The following is a 23,647-nucleotide window of genomic DNA, read 5'->3' as shown; positions in this document are numbered from 1 at the left end:
AGTTTTTGACAGTTCTATGCTAATAGCCATTAAAAACAGTATTTTTCTTCATATTTGAATTGTTTTTCTTATTCCTTCAGAGGATTGATGTTCAGCTCCACATATATTTTGGGAATCACCTGATATTTTAATCCTTAAATACTTTAATTTCTTTCATTAGCCTCAATGGTAGCTGGAACATTCCCATTTTTTACCTTAGCCATTCTCTGGGTTCAAACTTTTGCCAGTATCTTCATATCTACATTAATTAAATACGTTGCCTTTATGATGAGAAGTCTCAAGAATCTTTAAATACCTTTGAATTCAAAATTATATTTGCTTCATACATTGAAGCACACAATCTTTCTCTCTTTAGTAATAGATGTAGCACTTGATAAATTAGCCAGTTAACCCTTCAACATATTTTTTTTACAATTCTATAGGTAGCCCATCTGATCCAGAACTTTTCTTTACCGACATACAGTCTGTCACCCTCTTTATCCACCCATTTCTATGGGTCTATCTTGCCACTCACTCTGCTCCATTGTTAATTTAGGAAATTCCATATCTGTACATTATGCCATAGATATATATACCGTATTTTTCGGACCATAAGGCGTGCTTTTTTTCCTACAAATTTGGGAGGAAAGTGTGGGGTGCGTCTTATAGTCTGAATGTAAGATGTGGGGAGGGGGCAGCAGCGGAGTGGGATCGCACTTGCAGGAGGCAGGAAAATGTTGCCGTTGCAGGAATCCGGTGCTGGGGAATCCACATGGTCCCGATACTTAAAGGGAATCTGTCACCTGCAAGCTGCGGCCATTGCCAACAGGGGCTTATCTACAGCATTCTGTAATGCTGTAGATAAGCCCCTGATGTAACCTGAAAGATAACATAAATGAGTTATATTACACTCACCCTGTTGAGGGCAGAGCAGAGTACTGCAGTGCGCAGGCGCCAGACGTCTCTGACCTTTCCCGGCGCCTGCGCACTGCAGTACTCTGCCCTGCCCCGAAGCCACGACGGGAAGCAAAGAAAAGGACATCATCGCTAGAAGATGGGAGGCGCCGGACCAGATAGAGACACCCATCGGACCCGGACCGCCCCTGGGTGAGTATAATCTAACTCTTTTTTCTTCTCTTTCAGGTTACATCAGGGGCTTTTCTACAGCATTACAGAACACTGTAGATAAGTCCCTGTTGGCAGTGGCCACAGCTTATAGTTGAAAAAATAGGTGACAGATTCCCTTTAAAGTGAAGGAATATTTATTAGCCGCTTCCCCGCCCACCTGTCAGCACCGAGCAGTGGGCAGGGAGCAGCAATTGAATATTCCTTCACTTAAACAGCAAACCCACATGGTTTCGCCAGCACCAGATTCCTGCAGTGGCTGAGGAGATCGTGTGTCCGGTGGAGAAGGAGGCGGCAGGAGTAGGGTGCCACAGATCACCGCAGTCGCATACCTGACAGCACAGTGCAGGCTGTGCTGATGCTGAGTGCTCCCATCATTATAGGACCTGTGGTGAGGTAATGAAGGGCTGGAGCATCACAGGACAGCAAGGAGCCCTCCCTCTTCATTATGTCACCACATGTCCTGCAGACACCGCACTAGAAACAAAGCAGCTTCCTCTTACAGAACCTGTGGTGTGGTAATAAGAGGGAGGGCTCTGTGCGGTCATGTGATGCTCCAGCCCTTCATTACCTCACCACAGGTCCTGTAAGCTGTAGAGAGAGATATTTTCGGTTTTCTAGCATGGCTGGCTGCAGTACCTGCATTGATGTGAGCACAGCCTGTACAAGTAAGAATTAAAAGTTTAGCAATTACATTACAACACATAAAAAAACACTCTGCCACTCCTATATTGAATTATAGCTACCAGTATGACATAGGATCTGCAGGACATGCTGGGAGTTATAGTTCCCCCATGGGATCTTAAAGCAGCAATCCATTGTTATTTTTCTTTGCTGTCAAGGTGCTTTAAATATAAGCCCTGTGTCCCCATTCTTATTCTCACCCTCCAGCGTCTTCATATAGAACTTTACAGACACCACACTGATCCCGCAGCGCCATCTTCTACCCATAGCTTCCTATTGCTAGGATAGGTCATCAACATCTGATCAACCGGGGATTGACACCCGGTAACCCCACTGGCCATCTTCTGATAGTGACCACCACAGGGCACTACACATTTTCCTATTATTCAAATCAATAAGTGTGTAGTACCCTGCATTGGCCACTCTCAGTAGACAGCCACATCTGCAAATCTGCTGAACATACATTTATTAGGATAGGTCTCTAATGAAAAAGTAGAGGACAAACTCTTTAAGTACATTAAGTAAATTATTAAGATCTCCCAAAATAATTTAGTTAGAAGCCATGAAAAACCTACAGCATATTTATAAAGTTTCATTAGTGTCTATGAATTGTAAAAGGGTGTTTATATACAGTAAATGACAAAAGGAGACAATGTTCCTCGTTAGTCTATTTAACTCTCAATACAGTTAATGGAGATATCCAGGACTTTAAAAAAATGTGCCTAAGCAACAACAGAACAATAGGCATGTAGTTGCTAGCAGACAAAACTACTTACTGTTGTACCCGGAGAAGGTCATTGACCACTCCTGCCGGAGATTCCGTTGCTCCCTGTCAGAGCAAAGGCTTCTCTTCCTATTGACAGGGGTCAGGACTACTGACATCATGCTGATTGACAGCCGGGTCCCCCCAACCAGGCAACAGGGAGCCGGATGTCAATCAGCATGACACCAGTAGTCCCACCCTGTCAACAGGAAAAGAATAAGCTACTCTGTTGATGTGACTGTGAGCAGGTTGCGGATGCAGTAACGGACAGGAGGCAGAGCAAGGGTTAATGTTAATTTTACTTGAACAAGGGTATACTCCACGCAGAGAGAAGAGAGAGATAGGGGTATGTCAGATGATTTGAGCACAATAGATGTGCAGAGTGAGGTAACAATGGTAATAAGTATAGCGACTGTTCATTAAGGGTTAATGTATCAGTCCAACGGCTTCCTGACTGCAGAGTCCTAAGTTGCAATGGTGGGGCCAATGCTGTTAACATGTGATGAGTCTGGTGTCATCCTGCAGGCATTGATGATCTGGTTCCTGGCGGTGGCGGTAAGTCCTCGACATCTTGTGTGGGTTCCTGGGTCCAGGATTCATGATGCAAAGTGAAGTGCTGTCTCTAACACTATGGGAGCTTGACAAAGCTCGGCAAAAGTATGCGGGTGAGAGTGGGTTCAGCTCACGAACATGTTATCTACTGACCCACAGCATTGGGTAACTTCTGCTGCGGGAGCCAACGGACATACAGCAGTTCTCTGGTCACAGTCTCTGTAAGTGTCAGCAGGGATTCTATAGCGCGGGCCTGTGCTGTCACGGTGCTCAGAGGACAGAGCACCAAACTTGCCCCGCTGCACGCTGCATGTTCCCGCCAAGTCTCCCCACTCTTTTGTGCTCACTCCCCTTTTTAGCTTAGCTACGCCTTAGCTACACCTCCTGCTGGAATGGATGAATTAAGAAAAAGATGTGTAGGAAAAGGAGGGAAAGAAAAAAAGAACAAAAGAAAAACTGGAGGACACCAAAGGAGAGGATATGAAGACACGAGAGTCAGTGGGTGCTTTCATCTGCTGGCATGGTTGTCTTTAAAAAGACAGCATGAACCAGTTTTATCCCACTGAATACCTGTTCTCCTTCCCTTGGGCATAATACTACTCTGACAACACAGGCTGAGGTTAACACAATAGAGTGATACTTTATTGGATCACCAACAGAAAATAACTTATAATACAATCCCAGGAAGTACATAAGATGCTGCAAATGACAGAGTCTCACCCTTCCGCTGGCTCATTGGGAATTAGAACATCTGTGATTATGGGCTTCCAGGGCCGATTACCCCAACCAGTGGCACGGCGCTTTTGGTGGGCACCCACAACAAGGAGGTAGCAGCAAGCTTTGGAAGCTGGCAGTCATTGAAGTATGTGACCAGGTGACCTGAGTGTCCCAGCCTGGGTTCTCTAAAGGTCTCCAAAGGTTCAATGATGTATAGGGGATCAAATCTGTATTCCTCTGATTGGATCCATGGTTCCCTGTCTGCTGTTCTGCAGAGTCTCTGTAAACAGAGGCAAATTCCCCTTTTATAGTTCACAGCTCTTATTCAAGCATTTTTCCACAGGTTTGGGGGAAGGTGGGAGATAATCCTTCATTGTTCAAGTGTTCAATTAACCTGCATATCTTGTCCTTCAGTGTTTGCAGAACAACAAGCAACATGGACTAATACAATATGTAGTCAGCAAGCATTCACCAAATTAACAAACATTGATTGTTCAATTAGCCTGTGCTTTTGTCCCTCAAGAATAGCAGAACAATAAGCTGCAATGTCAGATACAATAAGTATCAACAATCATCCATGCAATCTACAACAAGGGTGAACGTTTAGGCTCATATGAACAATGACTTATGTCTCTTGACCAGCTAAATAATATATCTGGCAAATTAAGAATAAATACTGTGTTGCAACAGAAGAAAGGCAAAAAAAAGAGAAAAGGGGGGGAGAAGAGAAAAGGGAATCTAAATGCAAATAGAAAAAAATAATGGTAAATAGAGAATTATAAAAAATAAAGAACAGAACTATGATCAAAAAATCGAAAATTAAATTATTGTTAATGAGAAGCAAATTATACTTGTAGTGAGCTGGGAACGCCGTTCTCTCTGTGCGAGGCACGTTAGCACGGGCTCTATGCTGGGAGCTGGAAATCCCCTCTCTCTGGGTTCACTCTAGAGCTTGCAGTCTGTTTTACATACAAATTAGATCAGTGTTCAGCTGTTCACAATTTAGTTTTGTTATTTTATTTTTCTCCTCAAATGATTTCACTATTTTTCTTTTTTTTTGTACAGATTATGAATGACAAAAACGTCAGAAATTATTCTTCTTGGTATGATGTTTTTACGTGAAAAAAACTTTAATGAATAATCATAAACATGGCAACAGTCAAGAATTCTGGAGGAGTTTGTGCTATGATGGGCCTTGTCATAGTATCATAATACAGTATATACTCAGAAAGGGTCCTATGCTATGACACCTAATTGTTGACAACAAAAATTTACCAACTAGAGAAGAGCCATACTTTTGACATTCAAATTTGCTGGCTTCACAATATTTTCCCAATAAATTTTATTTGTGGCATCTAAATTCATACAAATCTCAACACTGGAAAGCTTGTAATTGCTCAGTAAATAAATGTAGGGGAGAGGAGAGAGAACCCCGCTGACAGCAAAAGCTTATACTCTGCAGGAAAGAGAGAAGACCTTTTCACCATAAGTGTCAAAGTATTCTTGCAGAATTTCTCAAGAAAAGGGGCTCCTTCCTTATCCCTCATATTAGAGGGAACCCAAATCTATCCCTGTCCCTTAGATAACACTGGAAGGTGGAGACATCGGGGTCATGTACCTTGCTATGCTCCTGACTTACTCTGATCTGTTCCCATCCCAGCCAGGATGGTGTGAGACTGAAGTGCGTAGAAAACACCAACCAGACAGACAAGGGAAGACAAACAGGGAAATATGAAAACTGCAATCATACAAAATACACTCACCAAACAACAGAATTGAACACAGGGGAAGGTAAGGTAAGTGAAACCAAATAGGAAAGGATGAAAACAGCTCTCCAAACAACGAATAACTCCTCCAACTCCTAACCAGTCAGAATGAACTATTACTGGCAATTCTCAAATGCCAGTGGCAAACATATATACCAGAGGGGAGTGTCCAACACAGAATAGCTGATGCAATCCATGAAGAAGAGCTCCAGGAGATAAACTGAGCTCATTAACCCTAGAAATGCCAGAGTAAAGATAACCTGCACTGTTTAGTATGATGGTGAAGCAGTTCTAACCAATGCAGGAGTTCCGTTAACCCCAGACGCCGAAATCTCCTGGCCCCTCTCTATCGTGGTATCCCCGTGACAATAAAAACTTTTACTTTATAGGACAGGAGAGAGTGAGAAAGAGATGGAGAGGACCCTGCTGACCATAAGAGCTTACACTCTACAGGAGAGAGGACCCTGCTGATATTAGCACATACACTGTACAGAAGAGATCGGATGTTGCTAACCATAAGAAATTATACTCTACATGAGAGAAAGGGGGCTTCTGGCCATAGGAGCTTACACTCTACAGGAGAGAGGACCCTGTTGAACATAAGAGCTTACAATTTACAAATGAGAAAGGATTTCGCTGACCATAAGAACTTAGACTCTATAGTACAGGAGAGAAAGAGAGGACCTTGCTGAACATAAGAGCTTAGACTCTATAGGAGACAGAGAGGACCCTGCTGACAATTAGCACACACTTTACCGAAGAGAGAAAGAGGATTTTGCTGGCCATAAGAGCTTATACTCTTCAGAAAAGAGAGATGACTTCTCTGACCATAAGAAAGTACACTCTACAGGAGAGAGAGAGGGGCATTCTGACCATAAGAGAGATAAACTTACCCAATGACTCTGGAGATGAAATATGCTCTACTGCATAGACTGTACTCCAATGAAATCCGCTGATCTCAAATGACCCAGGTACTGACCACTAATGTACATTGTATGCTCTTTAAGATTACAAAGCTGCAGGGAATTATGGGGAGTCCCGTGCAACAATATAAACTGACATTATCCTGTCCTCTGATGCTTGAGCAGTGTGTGAAATGATGCAGGGCAAGATTTTTTATTTTAAACTGCAAATAAAATGCTTGAATTTGCTAGAAACTGCGAATTTCAGGAAATTTAACGCAAACTCGATCTTCCGCGGTTCTGCTCATGTCTAATACGAACCTTTATAGTTGGATAATGAGACTTTTTCTACTGTAAAATTCATGACTGTTGAACGTCAGCTGTCTGGAGTTTTAATCATATAAACTGTCCCTGAATAATTACATGTCAGAGACCAAAACAAAACAAAGGTCTCCTGTACTTAATATTTTCATTAAATGGAACTTGCATACTGTAGAAGGGAAGTGCCCCAAAATGTACATCTTTATAGAGAGATGTGTTTAGTGAATGTTTTTGTATATACATTTTCTTGCTAATTTATGCATATCAGAAATTAAGTTCTTCGCCTACTATGCCAAAAAATTTGAACAGAAGAGATGCTAAAAGAAAGGTTTTCTGTGTAGGACCTCACGATAGCTCTCTTTTCAGCCTAAAAAATATAGGAATGTCCGATGATCCAGACAGTAACCTGACCTATAAAATGAAGATAAGTTAATAGCTGGACAAATCTGGGTGCATATACAATTTAAATCTCCTTGAATGCCATCTTCCAATTCTTTTTATGTTTCCTTTACCTAAGCCTAGCCAAACTTTCCAAACCGAGTTTAATCAAACATTTTTAAGTATTGCATTAAATTGGAAAACCGTGGCGGGTTCACCATTGGGATGAGTGAAAAATAGGCCTACCTTATATCGTCTAATTGCATACCATCCCTTTGTGTTTCCTACTGGACAAATGGGGGTATATGAAATAGAGTTCAGCCTTAAAGATGAACCTCTCCCCAACTGGTCTGTTTTGGACTTCCTAATAAACAGTAAGATATGAGCGTCAAAGAAACTAATATCCTCCAGAAATAAACCAGAAGGTACAGATTTTTTATGGAAAACAATCTCGCCGATTCGCAACGCAGCAAAAAATGCTAAAGAAAATGCAGACAAAAATTAACAGATTCACTATGGTCATTACAAACTGAAAAAAGAGTTAAACAAAGTTTCCTAAGCATATGAAAAGATAGAACAAAGTGGAAAAAAGGTCCAGCTTCACAAAAAGTCCAATTTATTTAATAAAATATAGTCTAGAAACAGTAAAATTTACATGAGTAACAAATAGGCCACACGTTTTGAACAAAAACCTTGTTCTTCTTCAGAGCTCTGAAAAAGAACAAGGTTTTTGTTCGAAATGCGTAGCCTATTTGTTACTCATGTAAATTTTACTGTTTCTGGACTATATTTTATAAAATAAATTGGACTTTTTGTGAAGCTGGACCTTTTTTACACTTTGTTCTGATTACTACGTGATGACTCCATGTGGTCCATGCTTCCCACAACACATGCCGACAGGTGAGCTGGCTATCTTTTTCCTTTCACATGAAACGATATCGGACAACAGCCATCAGGTTTAAAATTCCACCTCTTGAAGCCTTTTAAAAACTGTCTGACAGGGAATAGATTAGTCAATGGATTTGTGCCCTGCAACTTAAAAAAGAATGAAACTTCAGCAAGAGTTTTAGCTAAGGCTGAGAAAGATAAGCCTTTAAATACTAAATGATCAGTACATTTTAAAGCGGACTCTGGAAGAGATTCATTGTAAACATAATTGTTCTTTTGACAAAAAGTTACACACTGGTGCCCAGTAACCGAATAATCAGTCCAAGTTTTGTCAGCTAAAGAGTTTTCAATAAAGTAAGGGATTACACCCGAACTACATCCCAAAGCTACTTTGAGCATATTGCTCCTCTGATGTTTGCTTTGGGTAGTTGCTTCCAGAACTGTGACCACTGACGGTAACAAATAAATCTTGCATTACAATTACTCAGGTTATGGGAAAAGGAAGCTTTTAGTCAAATATTAAATTCTAGACAAAGAAGGATCATAGGCGTAATAATCTGTGCAGCCCACTTATTTTTAGAAGATAAGGTATTAATACTGAAAACCAAGCCTTGGTTACTAGAAAGAAATATGATTCGCTTGTTCCTGATAAGCGGGCCCCAAAGATGAATAGACAAGAAAATTGAAAATAGATCCAAAACTGAAAAATTTTTAGTAACTTTACTATGAACCCATGCCTCTGGCCACTTTTCTGACACCAAATGAGAAGAGAATGAAAAATTACAATGTTAAACAGTCTGCAAGCACAAAGGGGCCCTGCCAGACAGCTTTTCCATTGAAATTAGACAGGAAATTCAGACAAATTTTTAATCTTCCTTTATTTCCTTGTCTAACTTAATATGGGAACTGGGGAATGAATGACCAGAAGTAGCTTCATAAAGGCGCTTCAAATAAACACGACCTATTGGAATGATCCTCAAAGCGAAATTTAATAATCTAAGCAAAGATTGTAGTTCTTTTAGAGTGACCTTCTCTTTTTTTAAAAACAGTTTGATAGTGGAGCAAAGTTTAAAAACTTTTTCAAGGGGGAGAGAACAACTCATTTTCTGACTCAATTAAAATACCTAAAAACTCCAGAGAGGTACATGGAGAGACTGTTTTGTCATAGGCGATAGGCACACCGAATTGATTACAAACTTTAATAAATTTATTTAATAACAAAGAACAAAAATCGGAATCTTGAGGGCCAATAAGCAAAAAGTCATCAAGGTAATGCAAATCTCCCCCACCTAATGATTTGAATTCAACTACTCAATGTAGAAAAGAAGAGAACATTTTAAAATAAAAACATGATAACGAAAAGCCCATCGGAAGTCATTTGTCAAGAAAGAACTTATCATTAAAGACAAAACTTAGCGAACTAAAACCCTCTGGATAAACAGGCCAAAGCCTAACTGCTGACTTGATGTTCGATTTTGCCATAAGGGCATTGTGGCCAAATTGTTGCAGTAACTCCATGACTATATCAAAGGATGCATATTTCACCGAGTATGTATCCTTATTAACCTCATCATTAAGTGAAGAGCCATGGGGGTAGGACAAGTGAAGGATAAGCCTAAAGATCCCGTGTTCTTTTTTAGGGAACATCCCAAGGGGAGAAATCCTAAAATTTTAAAAAGGAGGGAGATCAAAAGTCCCAGCAGCCCTACCAGCTTCCAATTCCTTTATAATCTTCTACTCAGCAATATGAGGGAATTCTAGAACTGAAGGAAGATTATTAACTAATGTGCATCCTATAACTTTAAAGGGAGGCACATAAAACCCATTGTGAAAGCCTTCATAGAGAAGGAAGCTGCTCTCCTGATCTGGGTACATTTCTAGCCATGGGGCCCGCCAGTTTTTCTAATTTCACCGGAGTCAGAGCTTTTTGCGATAGACTCCCCTATTATAACCTTGTTGCCCATTCTGGATTTGCTTTTTAAACCGCTTAGACATGGGGTGAGCACCCCCATAAAAGGAGCATTCATGCCAAAAGCAACAGTTATGAGACCACTTGCAAGTTGTCTCATGCAAAACAATCTCCATTCTTGTTAAGAGTGCTCACACCCTGTCTGGTTGTACAAAATCTCTAGGGCACCATTAAACTAATCCATAAACCGACGTCTTTTGCTCCCAAGGCAAGATTAGGGTACATGGCCAGTTTTTGCCTAAATGCCTCATCATAATTTAGCCTGGCCATGCCCCCAAAATTACTATAAGCCTCTAGGATTGTGTCTATGTGCTGAAAAAGGCCAGTACACAGATTAGGATATTTTTTGCCTACTACAGCGGAATAGATAGAGAAGGCCTGAAGCCAGTTATTAAAAGAGTTAACAACATTGCTTCTTTTCTTATCATCTGCTTCATCCTTTCTCTCATATCTATTAAGCTGGTCTTTGGTGGATGGTAAAAGAAAAAATAAGTCAACAGAATCCCTATTCCAAATTTGCTCCTTAACAGAAGAGCTCAGATGGAATCCTAGAGGGGATATCTCGCAAGTCAATGACTCTTTTAATTGAATTTCTGGCAACCCAGGCTTTAAGACAAAATTACAGCTTCCAGAATTAGGATTTACACTAGAATACAGTACAGAAGATCAGTACCACTCAAATACTCATTAAACACCTCCCTTATTAAAGATTTTACATTTAAAGAGGGAACGGACAGAGGCACACTGAGAATCTCACCCCTTTGCTGCAGAGGCTGGTCTTGGTCCATGGCGCTTCCAGCGCTCATGCCCGGCATAAGTGACGAGTGCGGCCACACTGGCGTAAGCTGGTCATCTTTCTGGTCCGATGCCGGGATATGGCCCTCCATGACATGGCAGCCACCAAGTCAGCCAGTGATCCTGCTGCCGTGTCAGTGAGGGGGTGATGAAGAGGTATCGCAGGTGGTCCCTGGGCCGCCACAGTGCTTTTAAGGCTCCGGCTAGACGAGTCACTTACATCCTCTCCAGAGGCCGACAGCTCCGGAAATCCTCTTCGGCACCCGGATACTGCATCACCGGTGGCACCCAATGAAGTTGGCTGGCTGAACTCTTCATCCTGGTGGGGTTCTCGCGGCAGGCTCCGGGACTTCTGCTGAGACAACCTCAGGCTTCTACCATGCACATCTCATGCGTGGTCTGCGATCCTGGCTGATGACAGTGGCGGTGAATACGCGATCCTAGAGCAGTGATTCCTCTTGGAGCTACAGCTTCTTCTCAGCAGAGGAGGAGATGGCGGGGGAGGACAAGGCGAGGATGGCAATACTGGAGCTGAAGCTGCTAATACCGCAATGTCAGAGGTAGGTTTTAAAGCAGGTGAGGTATTTGCCACTTTAACCCAAGCAGTGGTGAAGTTCGTAAGGGATGGATTGAATGTCGGTTAGAATTAGACAATGTTCCCTCCCATAGTCAACTTAGATATTATGACATCACTCCCTGCTCAAGAAATTCTGACCTGCCTAGTAAAGATCTGCGTATCTATCTATGGAGGAACCTCATCAACAATCTTCCAGTGACTGAGTCCAGTCGTTTCCAGTGTCTGAGTCAAGTCGTTTCTGGTGCTTGTATCAAGTCAATTCCGCTGCCTGTGTCAAGTCGTTTCCGTTGTCCGAGTCAAGTCATTTCCGATGTCCGAGTGATGTCATTTCTGGTGCATGAGTCAAGTCGTTTCCAATGCCTGAGTCAAGTTGTTTCCAGTACGTGAGTCCAGTCGTGTCATGAGGCCCAACTGCAAACTGTGACACCCAGCAGTATCATCATGTCAGACATACTCAAAATCCTGCTGAAGCAAGCTATAGGAGGTGTTATGATGAGTCACCGAAGGAGGAAAAACAAAAATACTAGCTAAGTCCAGAAAAACCAGAGAGGTTGGCAGCTATCGGATTGCAGACCCCTGAACCTATCACAACTAGCAGTAGCCGTGGGGGGTTCCTACGGTGCCCTAGACCCCTCGAACACGGCCGGAGAACTAAATAGCCTAAAGACAGAAAGGGGAAAACTAAACTGCCCCAGAGCAGACCCCAAAGCAATAGGCAGCCCCCAACATATAATGACGGTGAGGCAAGATGAAAACACTAACACAGATAGAAAGATAGCTTGGGCCCCATCATTTGCTCAACCTAACTAAATAGGACAGGATAGGAAAGCTGCTGTCTGCAATCCGCAAAAAACCCTAAAAAAGACCAAACCGACTGATAGGAAAAACAGGCCCTGAAGTCGCTAGACTTCAAAAGACTATATCAGCACTCAGGTATATTCTGAACACAGAGCAAGAGATAAAAAGATCAGAGACAAAAATGGAATTCAGCTCACCCCCGGCCGGGGATGGCTGAACTCCAAAAAACTGAGCAAAACAAAACCAAAACGAGAGTGTAAAAACGCAGAGCAAAAAAAACTTAGCTTTGAGAAGCCGGAATCAGGCTGGTCTCCAAGAATCCAGCAGGAAAATCACCAGCGAGGCAGAAGGGCGTCGGCTGCCTTATATCCAGTCGGCAGTTCCAGCCACCCAGTCATCATCTATCTGCTCAGGTGTTTGGTAATCAGCTTCACTACCTTCCTTCACCAGAAGAGGGAGTTCATCAGACCTCAACGGTGAAGGGAAAAATGAACTCACAACAGTACCTCCCCCTTGAGGAGGGGTCACCGAACCCTCATCCATGCCACCCGGGCGATCAGGGTGAGCCCGATGAAAGGCACGTACCAATCTTTCGGCATGAATCGCAGAGGCAGAGACCAAGGAATTATCCTCCTGACCATAAGCCTTCCACTTAACCAAATACTGGAGTCTCCGTCTAGCCAGACGGGAATCCAGTATCTTCTCTACCTCATATTCCATGTTACCTTCAACCAATACAGGGTCAGGAGGTGCCACCACAGGAACTACTGGTTCAGCAAACCTCTTCAACAAGGACTTATGAAACACATTAGGAATCTTAAATGTGACAGGAAGAGCCAACCGAAAAGAGACCGGGTTAATAATCTCCAAAATCTTGTAAGGACCAATAAATCTAGGCTTAAACTTAGGAGAAGCCACCTTCATAGCGATATTTTTAGATGACAACCAAACCATATCACCCACTTTAAACTGGGGACCAACGGTCCTGTGCCGGTTGGAAAACCGCTGGGCCTTTTCCTGGGAGAGAGACAACTTATCCACCACTTGGTCCCAGATCTGGTGCATTCTCTCCACCACAGTGTCAACACCTGGGCAGGCAGAAGGCTCCACCTGCCCTGAAGAAAATCGAGGATGAAACCCAAAGTTACAAAAAAAAGGTGACATCAAAGTGGCAGAACTAGCTCTATTATTTAAAGCAAATTCGGCCAAGGGCAAAAATGAAACCCAATCATCCTGATCAGCGGAAATAAAACATCTCAAATATGACTCCAAGGTCTGGTTTGTTCTCTCCGTCTGCCCATTGGTCTGAGGATGAAACGCAGAGGAGAAGGACAACTGAATTCCTAGCTTGGAACAGAAAATCCTCCAAAATCTAGACACAAATTGAACTCCTTTGTCAGATACAATGTTCTCAGGAATCCCATGCAAGCGAACCACCTGTTGCAAAAACAAGGGCACCAACTCAGAGAAAGATGGCAACTTAGGGAGTGGTACAAGATGGACCATGTTAGAGAATCTATCACAAATCACCCAAATAACAGTCATTCTCTGAGAGACAGGCATATCAGAGATAAAATCCATTGAAATATGGGTCCATGGCCTCCTGGGTACCGGCAAAGGCATCAACAACCCACTAGAGCGAGAACAAGGTTTAGACCGGGAGCAAGTTCCACAGGACTGCACAAAATTCCTGACATCACGAGACAAGGCGGGCCACCAAAAAGACCGACTCACCAGATCTCTAGTACCAAAAATACCTGGATGACCAGCCAATGCAGAGCAATGAACTTCAGACATCACTCTCTTCCTCCACTGGTCAGGAACATACAAATTTCCACTGGGACAACGCTCAGGTTTGTCCTCCTGGAACTCTTCCAGAGCACGTCTCAAATCGGGCGAGATGGCAGAAAGAACTACCCCCTCGCCTAAGATGGTAGCAGGCTTGGTCACAACAGGAGAATCAGCAAGGAAACTCCTAGAGAGGGCGTCTGCCTTGACATTCTTAGTGCCCGGAAGGAAAGAGACCACAAAATCAAAACGTGTGAAAAACAAGGCCCACCTAGCCTGTCTAGGATTCAAGCGTTTGGCCGACTCCAGGTAAATCAAATTCTTGTGGTCAGTAAGGACCACGACTTGGTGCTTAGCTCCCTCCAACCAATGTCTCCACTCCTCAAATGCCCATTTCATGGCTAACAGTTCCCGATTCCCCACATCATAGTTACGTTCGGATGGGGAGAACTTTCGGGAAAAGAAAGCACAGGGATTCATTTTAGATGTTACAGAATCTTTCTGGGACAAAACAGCTCCTGCACCAATCTCAGAAGCGTCCACCTCTACCTGAAACAGGAGTGAGACATCAGGTTGCCGCAAAACCGGAGCAGACATGAATCTTCGCTTCAACTCCTGAAAGGAAGAAACAGCCTCTGGAGACCAATTCAGCACATCAGCACCCTTCTAAGTCAAATCAGTCAATGGCTTGGCAATACTAGAAAAATTAGCTATAAATTTTCGATAAAAATTAGCAAAACCCAAAAACTTCTGGAGGGCTTTCAAAGAAGTGGGCTGAACCCAATCATAAACGGCCTGCACCTTGGCCGGGTCCATTTCGATAGTTGACGGAGACAAAATAAATCCCAAAAATGAAATCCTCTGTACCCCAAAAAGGCATTTCGATCCCTTGACATACAGGGAATTCTCCCTCAAAATCCGGAACACCGTCCGAACATGTTCCACATGAGAGTCCCAATCCTTGGAAAAGATCAAAATATCATCCAGATAGATAATCAAAAATTTATCCACAAAGTCTCGGAATATATCGCTCATGAAGCACTGGAGTATTAAACGCCGTCTTCCATTCATCCCCATGCTTAATGCGAACAAGATTATACGCCCCCCTGAGGTCAAGCTTTGTAAACCAGCACGCACCTTTAACTCTGGAGAATAGATCAGAAATCAGGGGTAACGGATACTGATATCTAACAGTAATTTTGTTGAGGGCATGAAAGTCAATACAAGGCCTTAATGAACCATCCTTTTTAGCCACGAAAAAAACCCCAGCACCTAAGGGTGAAGAGGATGGTCTAATATGACCCTTCTCCAACGACTCCTTAATATAGGATTGCATAGCCTCGTGCTCGGGTACAGATAAATTGAAAAGCCGACCCTTGGGAAATTTACACCCCGGGCTCAGCTCAATTGCACAGTCATAACTCCTATGAGGAGGCAAAGACGCAGACTCATTCTCACTAAATACATCATAAAAGTCAGCCAAATAGTCAGGAACATCATGCGACTGGGGAGAGGTGGAGAAAACAGGAGCATCACTAAGGGCACACCGACAACCCCAACTCACCACAGGCACAGATTTCCAATCCAAAACTGGATTATGGATTTGCAACCAGGGAAACCCCAGAACAACGGTATCATGCAAATTATGCAACACCAAAAATCTGCAATTTTCTTGATGGTCTGGGGCGACCCGCATTACCACCTGGGTCCTAAACTGAGGTTTATTTTTCGCCAAAGGAGTAGCATCAATACCCCTCAAAGGGATAGGCGTCCGCAGAGGTGTCATAGGAAATCCACAACGTTTAGCAAAATCCAAGTCCATTAGGTTCAGAGCTGCTCCTGAATCCACAAAAGCTTTGGCGGAAAATGTGGACAGGGAGCAGATCAGAGTAATTGCCAGAAGAAACTTAGGTTGAACACCACCCACCGAAAACGTGTGTGCACAACGTTTCTCTCGTTTAGGGCAGACAGAGATAACATGCGAGGCATCTCCACAAAAAAAACACAACTTATTACGCCTTCTGAACTCCTGACGTTGCGCCCTAGACGAAACTCCATCACATTGCATAGGTTCAGACATTGGTTCAACAGGTGGTAACCCCTCTCGTGCAGTCTTGCGTTCACGTAAACGCCGATCAACCTGAATGGCTAATGACATAGAATCGTCAAGACCATAGGGAACAGGAAATCCCACCATAGTATCTTTTACGGTTTCTGACAAACCCTTCCGAAAGAGGGCTGCCAAGGCACCATCATTCCAGGTAGTAAGGACTGCCCACTTTTGGAATTTTTGACAGTACAACTCTCCAGAATCCCGACCCTGGCTCAAGGCCAACAGGGCCTATTCAGCCTGATCAATAGCATTAGGTTCATCATACAACAACCCCAAGGCTTGAAAAAATGCATTCACATTATTTAGAATAGGATCACCAGGTTTCAAAGAAAACGCCCAATCCTGGGGATCGCCGTGCAGCAAAGAGATGACAATTTTAACCTGCTGCGCGGGGCTCCCCGATGAGTTAGGCTTCAAGGCAAAAAATAATTTACAATTATTCTTGAAATTCAAAAACTTAGACCGATCCCCAAAAAACACATCAGGAGTAGGAATCTTTGGTTCAGCAGCATGTGAATGAGCAAGATAGGCGGAAATTCCCCACACTTCTGTAGCGAGCTGCTCCACACGATCAGACAATTGCTTCATCTCCATTGAAAGAAAAATTCCCCCTACGGCCTCAGAGATATAGAGGAAAAAATATGCACAAAAAAAAATTCTGACACACTTTTTTTTTTTTTTTTTACAATTCTTTCCTGCTATTGAGTACCCTAGGATCTGCGGTATGGCTGGTGATTCTGTTATGATGAGTCACCGAAGGAGGAAAAACAAAAATACTAGCTAAGTCCAGAAAAACCAGAGAGGTTGGCAGCTATCGGATTGCAGACCCCTGAACCTATCACCACAACTAGCAGTAGCCATTGGGGGTTCCTACGGTGCCCTAGACCCCTCGAACACGGCCAGAGAACTAAATAGCCTAAAGACAGAAAGGGGAAAAATAAACTGCCCCAGAGCAGACCCCAAAGCAATAGGCACCCCCAACATATAATGACGGTGAGGCAAGATGAAAACACTAGCACAGATTGAAAGATAGGTTGAGCAAATGATGGGGCCCAAGCTAACTAACTAGGACAGGATAGGAAAGCTGCTGTCTGCAATCCGCAAAAAACCCTAAAAAAGACCAAACCGACTGATAGGAAAAACAGGCCCTGAAGTCGCTAGACTTCAAAACACTATATCAGCACTCAGGTATATTCTGAAGACAGAGCAAGAGATAAAAAGATCAGAGACAAAAATGGAATTCAGCTCACCCCCGGTCGGGGATGGCTGAACTCCAAAAAACTGAGCAAAACAAAACCAAAACGAGAGTGTACAAACGCAGAGCAAAAAAAACTTAGCTTTGAGAAGCAGGAATCAGGCTGGTCTCCAAAAATCCAGCAGGAAAATCACCAGCGAGGCAGAAGGGCGTCAGCTGCCTTATATCCAGTCGGCAGTTCCAGCCACCCAGTCATCATCTATCTGCTCAGGTGTTTGGTAATCAGCTTCACTACCTTCCTTCACCAGAAGAGGGAGTTCATCAGACCTCAACAGTGAAGGGAAAAATGAACTCACAACAAAGAGGGTAACGTGAAGTCTGGCAGGGTGAGGGGTGTACACAGGATGATGTTGACCGACATATTGACTGTGAGGGCGAAGCCATTCCAGAGTCTGACCTGTCACAACTGGAGAAAAATGGCTTTGGGATAGGGGGATACCTGAAGATTCACAACGATATAAACATAGAGAAGACTGGAACAAAGAGACTGAAGAAAGCAATAGACTGTAGCCAAAAAGAAGACAATGTATTCTGTGGATGGAGATGTTGGGTTACGGTGAACAGTAGGAAAGAGCTGATGACCGTGTGGATGATGTCTAGATACCTAAATGCAGAATTATACTTCATTCCATCCTGAACTGTCACAAGTTAAAAATGGGGTTGAGTAGGCAAATAAATCCCAGCACAACACTTCCCACAAATTTCATTGTTCTGTTCTCGACAACAGGGGTATTGTAGAAGTGCACAAAAATGTACATCTAATATATAAAGCTCAAAGTATGTATGTATGTATGTATGTACTGTATGTGTGTATGTGTGTGTGTGTATGTCCGGGATAGGCATCCGCACCGTCGCAGCTACAGCCACAAAATTTGGCACAGTCACACGTCTGGACCCCGAGACCGTCCTAAGCTATGTTGTGACGTGAAATTTTAACCCTGCACGATCCAATTCACCAAACAATTTTGCCCCTGTCTACATAATGGGGAAAAAGTGTGCACGCGACAAGCCCCGCCCCTCATTATGATGTCATAATGCCCCTATCTACATTATGGGGAAACAGTGTGTGCGTATCAAGCCCCGCCCCTCATTATGATGTCACAATGGTTGCCATGGCGACGCTGATGTCATCATAGGTTGCAAGCCCCGCCGCTCATTATGATGTCATAATGGTTGACTATGAGATGGAGGATGTGTGATGGGTATATGGGCACTGGACTATGGGATGGAGGATATGTATGATGGGTATATGGGCACGGGACTATGGGATGGGGATATGTATGATGGGCATATGGGCATGGGACTATGGGATGGAGGATGTGTGATGGATATATGGGCACTCGACTATGGGATGGAGGATATGTATGATGTATATATGTGCACGGGCCTGTGGGATCGTGGATATGTATGATGGGTATATGGGCACGGGACTATGGGATGGAGAATAATTATAATTTGCTATAACTAACCACAGTTAGTTATTATGCCCGGGGAGCGCCGGGCTCTTCAGCTAGTCTTTATATAAAGATGTGTTTAGTGAATGTTTTTGTGTGTGTGTGTATATATGTATATATATATATTTTGTGAAGAAACCAGATTGTATCTTAATTTTCCAGACAACCATATTTTTGCAAACCAGAATGACTTGCAAGTTGATATACCATATACCATTGTTTGCGTTTGCCATGAAAATATGACCCATTTTCCAGGGGTTCAAGTACACCTCCAGAACTTTCCACTGCATCTACTGGGATTGACATGCTGGCCCCTTCCCCCATTACATTTGTTTCCCATGCACATAGCTGCAGTCTTCTCTGCTTGTATGTGATTACAGCCCCCCTCCCTCCTCCCTTATCCCTCCAGCTACTCACACTGGTGTAATGTGAGCTGCTGACAGCTAAAACCAGCCATTGTTTAGAAGCACATGGCACATGGTTCCTTTGTGTATTTCAGATCAAATATAATAGCACAGATTATTCATATATGCAGGAAACCTATGTTTTTGAAATCTACATCATTAAAGCTATTCACCACAGTGTTTTTGGATCTCCTCGCTCACTAGGAACTGAGAAATGGATGTATGCTTCCCTGTAATACCTAGAGATATGATGTTTAGTCTCAAATACAAGATGATTTCGTAAGCAGACATAAAACACTTCCACCGTACCTCTACGAGCTTCCCTCCAAGAGTTATGATAAATAAAAGGTTTTTCATAATTTTCCAAATGGGACGTCTCCAGCCACCTAGTGAGGTCAGCACAGAGGAAGTCCCTAAGTTTATGGGCTAACTATAAACCAGGAACAGCCATTTTGCAGGGTGTTCAGACCTGAGGAGACAGCATAAACCATCCATGCTGTGGACTGAATCCTGGTCCTTGGGAACTCTCCTCCCCCTCTCCACATGACATGCCATTGACTGATAACTGTAAGTTTTATATCTTAATCCACTTTATTTTGTAATTGCCTGTATATACTGTATCTGTCTCTCTTTGAAACATCTTTTTTACTTTTATAAACACTGCCTATTATTTTCTTTTGGAGTAAAACCTATAACATTTACTAGTTCTGTTTTCCTTGCTCTATAAACTTATTGCCACGTCTCTGTGCTAAATTCATGCTACCTAGTGGGTTGGCTCCTGACCTGATATTGATAATAATATAGAACTAGGAACTGGTGGCAGCGAGTGTTCTAGGGATTTGGGGAGACTCTACTAGTGATGAAACAGAGGTTTTATGTGTGTATTACCCACCTGAGACTGGGGACATACATACCACCCTCCCTGTAGAGTGCCCAATAGCCAGTACATGACCAGGCACCCCCTCTGGTGATTACTTATATTAGGTGTAGTTCCCTGACTGACCAGAGGATAAGGGGGGAGCCAGAGAGCTGCAAGTTCTAAACCGGAATTGGAAAGTGGGATATGATAAATCCCTGATGAACTATGGAACTATTAAGGACACCCTGCTAGCACTTTTTACCATCACCCCCGAGAGATATTGCACCAAGTTCCAGACATTGTTTCGCCAGGGGGTCTCCTATGAAGATTTTGGCAGTCAACTCCGGAGACACTGCAACCACTGGCTCGACAGTAGGGCTGCCCAATCTGCTGCTGCCCTTTGGGATGTGATAATGCTTGAAAACTTATGGAGAACATGGCACCAGAAATTCGAGAGTGGGTATCCAACCGGAAACCCAACACCCGAGAGCAAGCAGCCCAATTAGCTGATGAGTTTACAGCCAACTGACCACACTGGAGACCCAATATGCCAACCAATACCAGAAGGCCCATCAACCAAAGATTTAACCGGCCACCAGTCACTCAAGCAGGATTTTCCCACTTCCCAGCAGAAAATTCACCAGGACAAAGGGTTAATCACAGTACCAGTGATTTGCCTCACCCACAGTGCTGTTATGCATGCAGGCACCTTGGACACATTGCCAAAGATTGCTCCCAGGGATAAGACTCCATGCCTAGAGCCCATCTGCTGGCAAATCAAGTCAACGTCTGCCAACATCTGCGTTTGTTCGCAAGGACAACATGGCATATGCTTTGTGGAAACTGGATGATACATAGTTTCATTCTCATGAAGGTGAAACCTCTTACATTTGTGTCTCCGCTTAAAGACATGCTAACAGACTGTCCTCAATAAGTGGAGAAGGATGACCGGAAGCCTATCACATCTGGTTAATTGAGATGGGGCAGCAATGTGAAGAAACCAGATTGTATCTTAATTTCTCAGACAACCATGTTTTTGCAAACAAAAAAGAATGACTTGCAAGCCATATACCATATACCATTGTGTGCATTTATCTTTGACTATTGATGTCTGTTGATGTGCTAATTGTATATTGTATTCTGGAACCAGTTTGTCAACTGTGAAAATAGATAGGAAAAGATGTGAGGGTGGACTGAAGGACACTTGGTAAATTTCAAAATAGATCACATGCCTCGGGTATAAAGGAGACTTACTTTCTTCTGGTTGGTGCCACACTTCAGGATCTCAGCTGAGGGTACATTGGACCCGGCTGAAGGAGCACAGGACTGCTTTCCATCTACCATTATCCCGGCGAGTCAGCGGAAGGGTGAGACCCTGTAAGGTGCACCAACTTGGGGTAATTGCTGGGATTGTTCTGTTTGCTTTAGGGTGTTGTGGTTCAATAAAGTATTTCCATACTATTTTACCCTAACCCTATGTTGTCTGTGTAGTGTATTACCCACGGAGAGATAGAGCGGGCATTCAGTGGTTTGAGCCCTGGTCCATGCAGTCTTGCTAAAGGCAGCCAGGCCAGCAGATGAGAGTACCCATTGACCCCGTTTCTCCACATATATCTATAAATAATTCCCCCACATATGTTTCGCATGAGTCAGAGGCCCCCTCCTCCAACTTGTAATATACAACTTCATTCTAGTAAAACAGGTTTATTGAGGGGTGTATCTTAGCCAGTGGACAATAGACTCGTGACCTCATTTCCCACACATGAGGCTGGACACACCTCTTTTAAATGGACATAAATAGACAAGACTTGTGCTTTTGGCCCTCTCTTGCTTGCTGGACAATCATGGACACACATTGCTAAGTACACTCTGTAACCTCTTAGGCCTTAGGGATAGAGGGCCATAGATGGAAGGGATGATATTGCATGCGTGATTTGGGTAATTTGGGCAGTTAATTGTGGGTTTTTACTGTGTGATATTGTGGTGATAATACTGTATTCGTGCTGTAGCATTAGTATATGTGTATGTATATATATATATATATATATATATATATATATATATATATTTATAGTCGCCAGCTTGGGTATAAATATATATGTATGCAATAGACTGTAGACTTGTGTGTGTAATAAATATCCTTTATTAATAGACTGTTCTGTCTCAGCTAGTATAATGTAAGGAAAAGATGATGTTGAGGCATTATTAAGTTGATATTAATTATTAATGGTCAAGTTTGGTGTTAATAGTTAATATCAGACCTCAATAGAGATGCAGGGAGAGATCCCCTTTAATAACTATAATTTTAGTCATTTTAGGCGAAATACTTGCCCTTTACATATACACTATAGACATATTCATCTTTTATAAAAACGAAAGGAAAAAAAGCACACTTGCTTTTCTCTAGCTTACAGTGCACTTATTGTTTTATTTAATTATTATGAATGTTTCAAAGGTGAAATTAGTTATCTCTTTGGCAAGTTCACATTATACTCCAGTTATCACATTAGACATCAAATGGAATAAATAATATAGTATACAAATCAACTGAGAAAAAACAATTTGATCATGTCTTCAAACTCTTTGAATCCTAACTTGGTGATAACTATTAAGATTAGCCCAATTATAAAGGCATACAAGGCCACACTGATACATTGTCATTCTTTTAATTGTTAATAAGAGTTCACAGAAACGTTAGTATTAAGACATTAATGAATAATGAAACTGATCATTATCAAGCACTTGCGCTCTTTAAGTCTTTGCTTGACTTTAAATGTGAGTCCTACAAGTTCCCCACAAAGTCATCGAAAAATAGCTATGGAAATTGTGCCTCACATTTCTGCTACAGTTAAAGTTTTCATATGTTAGAATCTTTTTGTAGAAGCTCAATATGTCAAACCTATAGAAACTCAAAATTATGCCATAGTCATATAATTCATCTCACTTGTGATTAGCTCAGTCAACTTTGTAAAAAAAATACATGTTGGAATGTTGGAGGTAATTAACATTTAGTAATTTTATCATATTTATTACACTTTTTAATCAAATGTTAAATGTTACATCAAATCTATTTTTATTACAGAGGCATATTTAGAACCCAACAACTTCCACTTCGTGTTCTGAATATTTTCTGTTATTTTTATTTTATGTATAACATTTGCACTTCAACTTTGACAACCACATGGTAAATTCGTCCAGTTCATTTCTGTAATTTACTTTGAACATAATTAGTTTTTCAAATGCAAAATTTGAGCAGTGGTAACTTATGTGAACTATGTCCAGGAAGTTAAAATAGGAACTAATCAATCATTACTGTTAATGATAAATACTCTCTAAACCGCACAACCATCGGGAACAACTGCTGGAATAGTAAAAATGCGATTTAAGCATATTGCTCAAAGGTATCAAGGACATTTACATTCTATCCATTTTAGTGACCATACTACACTTTGCTTTTGCACTTTCTAATTAATAAGCAAAATCTGGATGTTACTACTTGGGGCTCTGGATGTGGTTTGTGACCATCTATTGGAGCTGAATGTGGCACTCAAGTTAAGAAA

The sequence above is a fragment of the Dendrobates tinctorius genome, unplaced genomic scaffold (genome assembly GCF_039654945.1).
Source record: "Dendrobates tinctorius isolate UK_male_01 unplaced genomic scaffold, ASM3965494v1 ptg000046l, whole genome shotgun sequence".
In the NCBI taxonomy this organism is placed as follows: domain Eukaryota; kingdom Metazoa; phylum Chordata; class Amphibia; order Anura; family Dendrobatidae; genus Dendrobates; species Dendrobates tinctorius.
This window is presented reverse-complemented; position numbering follows the sequence as displayed.